This window comes from Neoarius graeffei, chromosome 9 (genome assembly GCF_027579695.1).
Source record: "Neoarius graeffei isolate fNeoGra1 chromosome 9, fNeoGra1.pri, whole genome shotgun sequence".
In the NCBI taxonomy this organism is placed as follows: Eukaryota; Metazoa; Chordata; class Actinopteri; order Siluriformes; family Ariidae; genus Neoarius; species Neoarius graeffei.
This window is the reverse complement of record NC_083577.1, coordinates 42,379,079-42,388,580: the sequence shown is the minus strand read 5'-3', so window position 1 is coordinate 42,388,580 and position 9,502 is coordinate 42,379,079.

Here is a 9,502-nt window from a genome sequence, read left to right as displayed (position 1 = left end):
CGTTTAATACAATTGCTGTGAAGAAATCTGAGTGGCAAAATCAAAAGTTAAAATAAAATGATAGTTAAGTGTTGTGGCCTTTGACTGCGTAGAAAATAAATGGTCTTAGCAAGAGTTGTTTTGAGTATGGAAGATAATTTTCAGATAAGGTAGAGCTTGTCTATTCTTAGATCATAAAGTAGTGTTTGAATAGTCAGTGACAGAAAGTAAAAGGAAATGTTTCCTGCTAAAGTGCTTTCTGAGCTCCAGTCATGAATGTGTGATACGTTAAATATACAAAAGAATACATTTGACCACGAATTTACCCACTCTGTCCAAGTAATACACTTAGTGGGATTCTTTAGGGTACTTCACAGGTACTTTTGAAGGAAATTCACAATAGACTCCACATTCAGACATGGTTGTACAGCATGCAGACAATGTACCTAGACATTATCAATACATCCACCGTCATTTATGATACAGATGTGTCTATTGTCATGCATTACGCACTGCAAACAGTACATCCTACTGAAAGGAGAAATCTGAAATGAGCACTAGACTTCAGTTCCTTAAAGGACTGTACTATTATATTTTATAATGCAAGACATTTCCAGTGACATGTACAAATTACATGGGAAGTATGTGAAGAGTTGTACATTTACTGCACATTATTTAAGGGGGCGGCACGGTGGTGTAGTGGTTAGCGCTGTTGCCTCACAGCAAGAAGGTCCTGGGTTCAAGCCCCGGGGCCGGCGAGGGCCTTTCTGTGTGGAGTTTGCATGTTCTCCCCGTGTCCGCGTGGGTTTCCTCCGGGTGCTCCGGTTTCCCCCACAGTCCAAAGACATGCAGGTTAGGTTAACTGGTGACTCGAAATTGACCGTAGGTGTGAATGTGAGTGTGAATGGTTGTCTGTGTCTATGTGTCAGCCCTGTGATGACCTGGCGACTTGTCCAGGGTGTACCCCGCCTTTCGCCCGTAGTTAGCTGGGATAGGCTCCAGCTTGCCTCCGACCCTGTAGAAGGATAAAGCAGCTAGAGATAATGAGATGAGATGAGATTATTTAAGGGTCAGTCATTTGACTCTTTGTCATGGTGATTTCTGGGTGTCTGGCATTTCTGTCAATTTATAGGTACTAAATTAACATTGTGTTTAATTTATAGAACAGGATGAATTGTACGGCGGCACGGTGGAGTAGTGGTTAGCGCTGTCGCCTCACAGCAAGAAGGTCCGGGTTCGAGCCCCGTGGCCGGCGAGGGCCTTTCTGTGCGGAGTTTGCATGTTCTCCCCGTGTCTGCGTGGGTTTCCTCCGGGTGCTCCGGTTTCCCCCACAGTCCAAAGACATGCAGGTTAGGTTAACTGGTGACTCGAAATTGACCGTAGGTGTGAATGTGAGTGTGAATGGTTGTCTGTGTCTATGTGTCAGCCCTGTGATGACCTGGCGACTTGTCCAGGGTGTACCCCGCCTTTCACCCATAGTCAGCTGGGATAGGCTCCAGCTTGCCTGTGACCCTGTAGAACAGGATAAAGCGGCTAGAGATAATGAGATGAGGATGAATTGTTTTCACATTTGTATCTTTAAATTATTAATGGAAAATGGGATTAATTCCAGGAGATATTTATGAGACTACAGTGATTACATTTAGATATAGGCTTGTCTTTGCATAGAGTGTCTTGTAAAAGTATTCATCCCCCTTGGTGTTTATCCTGTTTTGTCGCATTACAAGCTGGAATTAAAATGGATTTTTTTTTTTGGGGGGGGGGATAGCACAATTTGATTTACACAACATGCCTACCACTTTAAAGGTGAAAATTGTTGTTTTATTGTGACACAAGCAATAATTAAGATGAAAAAAAGAAATCTGGAGTGTGCATAGGTATTCACCCTCTTTTGTATGAAACCCCTAAATAAGAGCTGGCCCAACCAATTCACTTCATAAGTCACAGAATTAGTTGATTAAGATCCACCTATGTGCAATCAAAGTGTCACATGATCTGTCACATGATGTCTGTATAAATCAGCCTGTTCTGGAAGGACCCTGACTATTGAGGTATTTCACCTGACGTCACAGGGTCACGTGACGCCCCGGTGTCTGCCATTTTGAAGGTCAAGCTAGCTAATGTCAACAACAGTAGCTAGTATGTTACTGTAGCAATGTTTCCGTTCAGTCATTTGGATGACTGTTAAAACCTTTCAGTCTCAAGTTTTTCCTTTACTGTATTTACTAGTTTACTGTAATTATGATCTGGCAGCTATTTACACCAGATCCAGTGTAAATAGCTGCCAGAGCCGACGTCCCAGCCTGCCCGAGCGCTCTAGCTCCCAGCCTGCCTGAGCACGCTAGCTCCCAGCCTGCCCGAGCGCGCTAGCTCCCAGCCTGCCCGAGCACGCTAGCTCCCAGCCTGCCCGAGCGCGCTAGCTCCCAGCCTGCCCGAGCACGCTAGCTCCCAGCCTGCCCGAGCGCGCTAGCTCCGGCAAGCTCAGATGTCGGCTCCGGCAGCTATTTACACTGGATCCAGTGTAAATAGCTGCCGGATCATAATTACAGTCAATTAGTAAATACAGTAAAGGAAAAACTTGAGACTGAAAGGTTTTAACAGTCATCCAAATGACTGAACGTAAACATTGCTACAGTAACATACTAGCTACTGTTGTTGACATTAGCTAGTGCTAATAGCTAGCTGCTAGTACACTGCTACAACACAGACACCGACCCTAATAATACAGTTCTTGGTCATTGCCTGGTAACAGCAAATTTATAACGGGCCATGTCTCAACAGACTAAGAAGTTATTTCAATGACATTTAATAACATTTTGTTTATCCTGAGGACCGAAAGTAAATGAAAATGTGAACAAACCTTAGCTGTAATAAGATGGCGACCACCGGCTCCAGGGACGACCCGCTGATGTAGGCATGTTACCCAGCCTGACACAAAATATTTGTAGGCATCCAAACTCTTGTACGCTTTTAGATCAATACCTGTGTATGGCGATGGGTTTTTAACGACATAGGTATACAGATCATGTGGGCCGAAGTCAGTTAAAGACGAGGGCTTCGTGTACTTCCGTACGTCAGTGAACAATCCTGGTGGAAGCAGGTAAACATCGTTCTCTAAGCCTGCTAACCTCAATTTTTGCAAATACCTCTCCCTCTGCTCGCCCTGTAAATGCCCTACGTCGCTGGATAGTGAAGGTGTTTTCTGCATCTCGCTCCTTTTTCTTTTATGTTTTTCGTTTGTCGCCTTCCTCGCATTCAAACTGATTCGAGCCGTGACGTCCAAAATGGCAGCATCACATGACTTGGTCACGTGGGTGAAAAACCTCAATTAAGCAAGCGACATGAAAACCAAGGAGCCTCCAAACAGGTCAGAGACAAAGTTGTGGAGAAGTATAGATCAGGGTTGGGTTATAAAAAGTCTCCCAAACTTTGAATATCCTAGGGCGCACCATTAAATCCATTATAGCAAAATGGGATGAATATGGCACCACTACAAACCTGACAAGAGAAGGCCGCCCACCAAAACTCACAGACCGAGCAAGGAGGGTATTAATCAGAGATACAACAAAGACACCAAAGATAACACTGAAGGAGCTGCAAAGATCCACAGCAGAGATGGGAGTATCTGTCCATAGGACCATTTTAAGCTGTACACTCCACAGAGTGGGGCTTTATGGAAGAGTGGCCAGAAAAAAGTAATTGCTTAAGAAAACACATTTGGAGTTTGCCCAACAGCATGTGGCAGATTCCCAAATACATGGAAGAAGATTCTTTGGTCAAATGAGACTAAAATTGATCTTTTTGGCCACCACGGGAAATGCCATGTGTAGCATAAACCTAACACCCTGAGAACACCATTCCTACAGTGAAGCATGGTCATGGCAGCATCATGCTGTGGGGATGTTTTTCATCTGCAGGGACAGGAAAGCTGGTCAGGACTGAAGGAAAGATGGATGGCACTAAATACGGGGCAATTCTGGAGGGAAACCTGTTTGAGTCGGCCAGAGGTTTGAGACTGGGATGAAGGTTCACATTCCAGCAGGACAATGAACCTAAACATACTGCTAAAGCTACACTGGAGTGGTTTAAAGGGAAACATTTAAATGTCTTGGAATGGCCTAATCAAAGCCCAGACCTCAATCCAATTAAGAATCTGTGGCATAACTTGAAGATTGCTGTACACCAACACAACCCATCTAACTTGAAGGAGTTGGAGCAGTTTTGCCTTGAGGAATGGGCAAAAATCAGTGGCTAGATGCGCTAATAGAGACATACCCCAAAAGACTTGCAGCTGTAATTGCAGCAAAAGGTGGCTCTACAAAGTATTTACTTTTGGGGGTGAATACCTATGCACACTCCAGATTTCTGTTTTTTCATCTTAATTATTGTTTGTGTCACAATAAAACAACAATTTGCACCCTTAAAGTGGTAGGCATGTTGTGTAAATCAAATGGTGCTAACCCCCCCAAATCCATTTTAATTCCAGCGTGTAATGCGACAAAACAGGACAAACACCAAGGGGGATGAATACTTTTGTAAGACACTGTATGGAAAACTTATATTTTACTTGTTTCTTTTATTTAATACTTTTTAAAGTACAGGAACTCAATACTGTTTCTATTTTGCATACTTTAGCAGTCTTTCTCTCAGGGGACAGGTTCCTAAAACTCAGATTTTTCTGCATGTGACCAGCTTTTTCCCCTCTGAGATCATGAGGAGTCCATGCACTCTGGGGATAGATTCATTCCTATGGCTTAAGGTTGAAGATAATATAGGGCACTAATAGATGTACTGTTATTTTGATGGGGGGGGGGGGGGGGGGGGGGGAATCAGACCAGAAAAAGTGCAGAAACTAGTTAGAAAACCAGTGTGCAGTGTGAATGCTGCTGATGTTTAATGTGATTATACAACCGCAATTCCATAAAGTTGGGACACTGTGTAAAACATAAATAAAAAACAGAATATGACAATTTGCAAATCATGGAAACCCTATATTTAATTGAAAATAGTACAAAGACAACATATCAGATGTTGAAACTGAGAAATGTTATTGTTTTTTGAAAAATATATGCTCATTTTGAATTTGATGTCAGCAACATGTTTTTAAAAAGTTGGGACGGGGCAAAAAAGACAGAAAAAGTTCTGTAATTCTAAAAAACAACAACAAAAAAAAAACCCCCAACAACTAATTTGGTTAATTGGCAACAGGTCAGTAACATGATTGGGTATAAAAAGAGCATCCCAGAGAGGCGGAGTCTCTCAGAAGTAAAGATGGGGAGGGATTCACCGCTCTGTGAAAGACTGTGTGGGCAAACAGTGCAACAATTTAAGAATAATGTTCATCAATGTACAATTGCAAATTTGGGGATCACATCATCTATGGTACATAATATCATGAAAAGATTCAGAGAATCTGGAGAAATCTCTGTATGCAAGAGACAAGGCTGAAAACTGACATTGGATGCCTGTGATCTTCAGGCCCTCAGGCGCCACTACATTAAAAGAAGATACGTGTCTGTAGTGGAAATCACTGTCTGGGCTCAGGAACACTTCAGAAAACCATCGTCTGTGAAAGCAGTTCATTACTGCATCCACAAATGCAAGTTAAAACCAAATATAAACAATATCCAGAAACACCGCCACCTTCTCTGGGCCCGAGCTCTTTTACGATGGACTGAGGCCCTGTCCACATGGCAACAGATTCAGGTGAATCCGATAAAATTTTTTATCGTTTCGGCCTGGCGTCCACACGGCACCGGCGTTTTGGGTGCCCCAAAACGATATTTTTTGAGAACGGTTTCCAGAGTGGAAAAATCTGGCAACAGTGCCGTTGCGAAGTCGTCTGGATGAGTAGAACGGATTTGTTTATGATGACGTCACAACCACATGACTAGAACAAGCAGCACTCACTCATTCACGCTGGGTAGAAGAAGGGGTTTATGTGCATGCGTCCTACTTCTTCTATTGTTCTGGTGTCTCCGATGGGACCGTCTTACAGCGCACGTAGAGGTATGGCATGTGTATTGCATCATTTTCAGCAAGCGTTGCATTGCCATATGTACCTGATATTTTACTGATCCGTTGCCCATGTGGATGCGATATTTTTTTTACCCGCTAAAAAAAAAATCTCGTTGCCGTTGTCGTGTGGATGTAGCCTGAGTCGAAGTGGAAAACTGTCCCAAGGTCTGATGAGTCAAAAGTAGAAATTCTTTTTAGAAATCATGGACACCATGTCCTCCAGGCTAAAGAGGAGAGGGACCATCCGGCTTGTTATTCGTGCACAGTTCAAAAGCCAGCATCTGTGATGGTATGAGGGTGCATTAGTGCACATGACATGGGTAGCTTGTACATCTGGGAAGGCATCATTAATGCTGAATGATATATACACGTTTCAGAGGAATATGCTGCCATCCAGACAAAATCTTTTTTCAGGGAAGGCTTTCCTTCTTTCAGCAAGACAATACCAAAAGAGTCCAGGTGCTAAACTGACCTGCCTGCAGTCCAGACCTATCTTCCATTTAAAACATTTGGTGCATTATGAAACGTAAAGTATGACAAAGGAGACTCCAAACTGTTGAGCAACTGAAATTGTATATCAGGAAAGAATGGGACAACATTTCTCTTTCAAAACTACAGCAACTGGTCTCCTCAGTTCCCAAATGTTTACCGAGTGTTGTTAAAAGTAGAGATGATGCAACACAGTGATAAACATGCCCCTGTCTCAACTTTTCTGAAATGTGTTGCTGACATCAAATTCAAAATGAGCATATATTTTTCACAAAACAATAAAATTTCTCAGTTTCAACATTTGATATGTTGTCTTTGTACTATTTTCAATCAAATATAGGGTTTCCATGATTTGCAAATTGTTATAGTCTGTTTTTTATTTATGTTTTACACAGTGTCCCAACTTTATGGAATTGGGGTTGTAAGCTGCAGTCCTCTTAAAGACTTTTTAACCAATTGCATTTGTGTGTAATTAGAATAAAATGAACATATAATACTGTACTAAATGATATAAATGGTAAAGCGTAAATTGTATGTTTATGAGTAGTATGTGTTTAACTAAGGATCTCTTTGTTGGTTTCAATTAACAGCCATCTCTTTATCAAGCTTTCAAAGAAGTTGATCTTTAGGACCCCCTATGGAACATGTTGTGCACCACTTAAAGCATGCCACCTCTCCATAAAGGTGGAGAAAGTGGAGGCAGTAAGTCATTTTAGCACCTCAGTGCAAAGTGCTGAACAACTGGCTAATAAACACCTTGTCTTCCCTGCCACGTTGATCCAGTTGTTGATAGTAATTCCCAGGAATTTCTCCCCTGAGTTCAATTGTCTGTCACTTAATTAGCTCCGGTTTTATCACCACATGTTCATGAGGTGTGAGATAGGTGTCTCTGTTTGTGTGTATATTCTAGTGTGTATTCTCATCATGTGTGCTGGGCTTTATAAGTAGGTGTGTGTATACACAGTGCTTGTATAAGCAATTGTTTATTTGTTAGTGTGTATGTGTTTTGTGTCAATGAACAAATTGGTTGCTCACACATTTGCACATTGTCAGCATTATGATAATTGTTTTTTTCCCCTTGTTAGTCCTTTGAACATAACATTTAAACTGAAAAAAGGCTGATAATCCCATCTTGCTTTATTGAATTTCCATATTTTTCTAAGCTTTGATACATTTTAATGGCTAAATAAAACTTTACAATAAATATGTAGAGATATCCGTCAGGAATTTTTTTCCTGGTCAAGAGAACTGGTCGTAAGCTTTTTGGGCAGTGCTTGAATTTGTGCTTGGATTTGACCTGATGGTGTGTGCAAGGATGTTCACTGCACTTATTCTACTCAATTCATTTAACGATCCCTTGCTTCCCGGGGGGGAAACTGAAAGCGTACCGTGAATGTTGCTTCTTCAGTCTGAATGTATGTGGTGATCAGAATACTTTTCCAATCCTCACTTACCTGAGGCATGCAAGATAAATGTCATTAATATGTTTTACTGTTAGATTAGGACAATGCCGTACCTGTTAGAATACTATCTTTCTACTATGAATGTAGATAATTGTTTGGGAGTTGGTGCAGCATCAGAAGAATATCATTATTCCATTAACATACTGTATTATGAAGGTATTTATCCCTTCTTTCCAGTTTCTTTATTTTCCCAAAGACCTTTCTCATTTTGTCTTTTTTTTTTTTTTACTCTCACTGCATATCCTGAGCATTTCAATACTCAAAAGAAACCAAACATACAAAACTTGTTTTGGTGTGTGTGTGTGTGTGTGTTTTTCTCATGTTCCTTGTCTGCTCTCAGGTGACAGCAAAAATGGCTGCCAGTGTCTGGTACTTTTTGGCTGAGCTCCTGCTACATAGGCTGGAGGAATATGGCAGCAGCCGCCTGGGTCATGGAGCCCAAGCTGTGCTTCTGAAAGGCCCAGTGCTTAGTTGCAGCATAGAATTAACCACAGCCCAAAAGCAAAGCCCCTGAAAAAAAGAGACAGAGGAAGAAAAAAGAAGGAGAGACAAAAAAAAAGCGGGTGAGACAGAGCAGGCGACAGCCGTTTGATATCCCACATTAGCTGTTGGGCTGTGAGGCGGGTGTGCGGGTGTAAAGGCAGCCTGAGCTCATATCAAAGGAGGCCGGCAGCATTTGGCTGAGCTGGTGGTGACTGCTGCAGGTGGCCCCTAGATTCAGCCCTCACCACGGGGTAGCAGCTCATCCCCTGCACTAGCTCAGAGAGAGGGAAAAAGGGAGAAGGAAAGAAAGAAGGCAAACACAGACTCAAAAAGAAAACAACAGAGCAAGAGGAGCTAAGAGACAGTAGTCAAACGGGGAGCTGGATAGTGACTCAGGCTAATGGTTTGGCTTCTCAAGTTCAGAAAGCAAAAGCCACAAAAGATCTGCTGTGACTAGACGCCAGAAAGTAGCGCTTTTCTTGTGACCAAAAGAATGTGAACACATTTTCATACATTATTTCAGTGCCTGATCACAACCTCAACAAAAATACATTTTGAATACAAACTCAACAATATCCAGCCCAAACCCACAAACTATAAACCGGTGACTGAATAAGCCCTACAATAATGATACCATGCAACAATAATGACACGTGTCATCAGATCATCGATAGACAAAACCAAACTGGATAATAAATATTGGCTAGCTTTAAAAGCCAAATCTAAAATTAAGTTTAAATTTTGCTTTAACAGATTCACTTATCAAGCAATGCCTTTGTACAACACCCCACAAATTAGTAGATCAGTTTGAATCTGGAATTCATTGTGGCTCCAGACAACCATCATACATTCTAAAATAAATAAAGATAAAAAATTACAAATCCTCAACCCTTTTTTTTTTTAAACACACATTTGTTCACTACCTCATGTGAGCATTAAATCTGATAGATTGTAGGACTCCTTCTCTGGCTTTTGCATATGGCTGGCTATAGATTGTGGGGGGAAAAGCAGGGAAGAATTAATTATTTAACAAAACAGGAAACAACAAAACCTCAGCAGGGGGCAACACA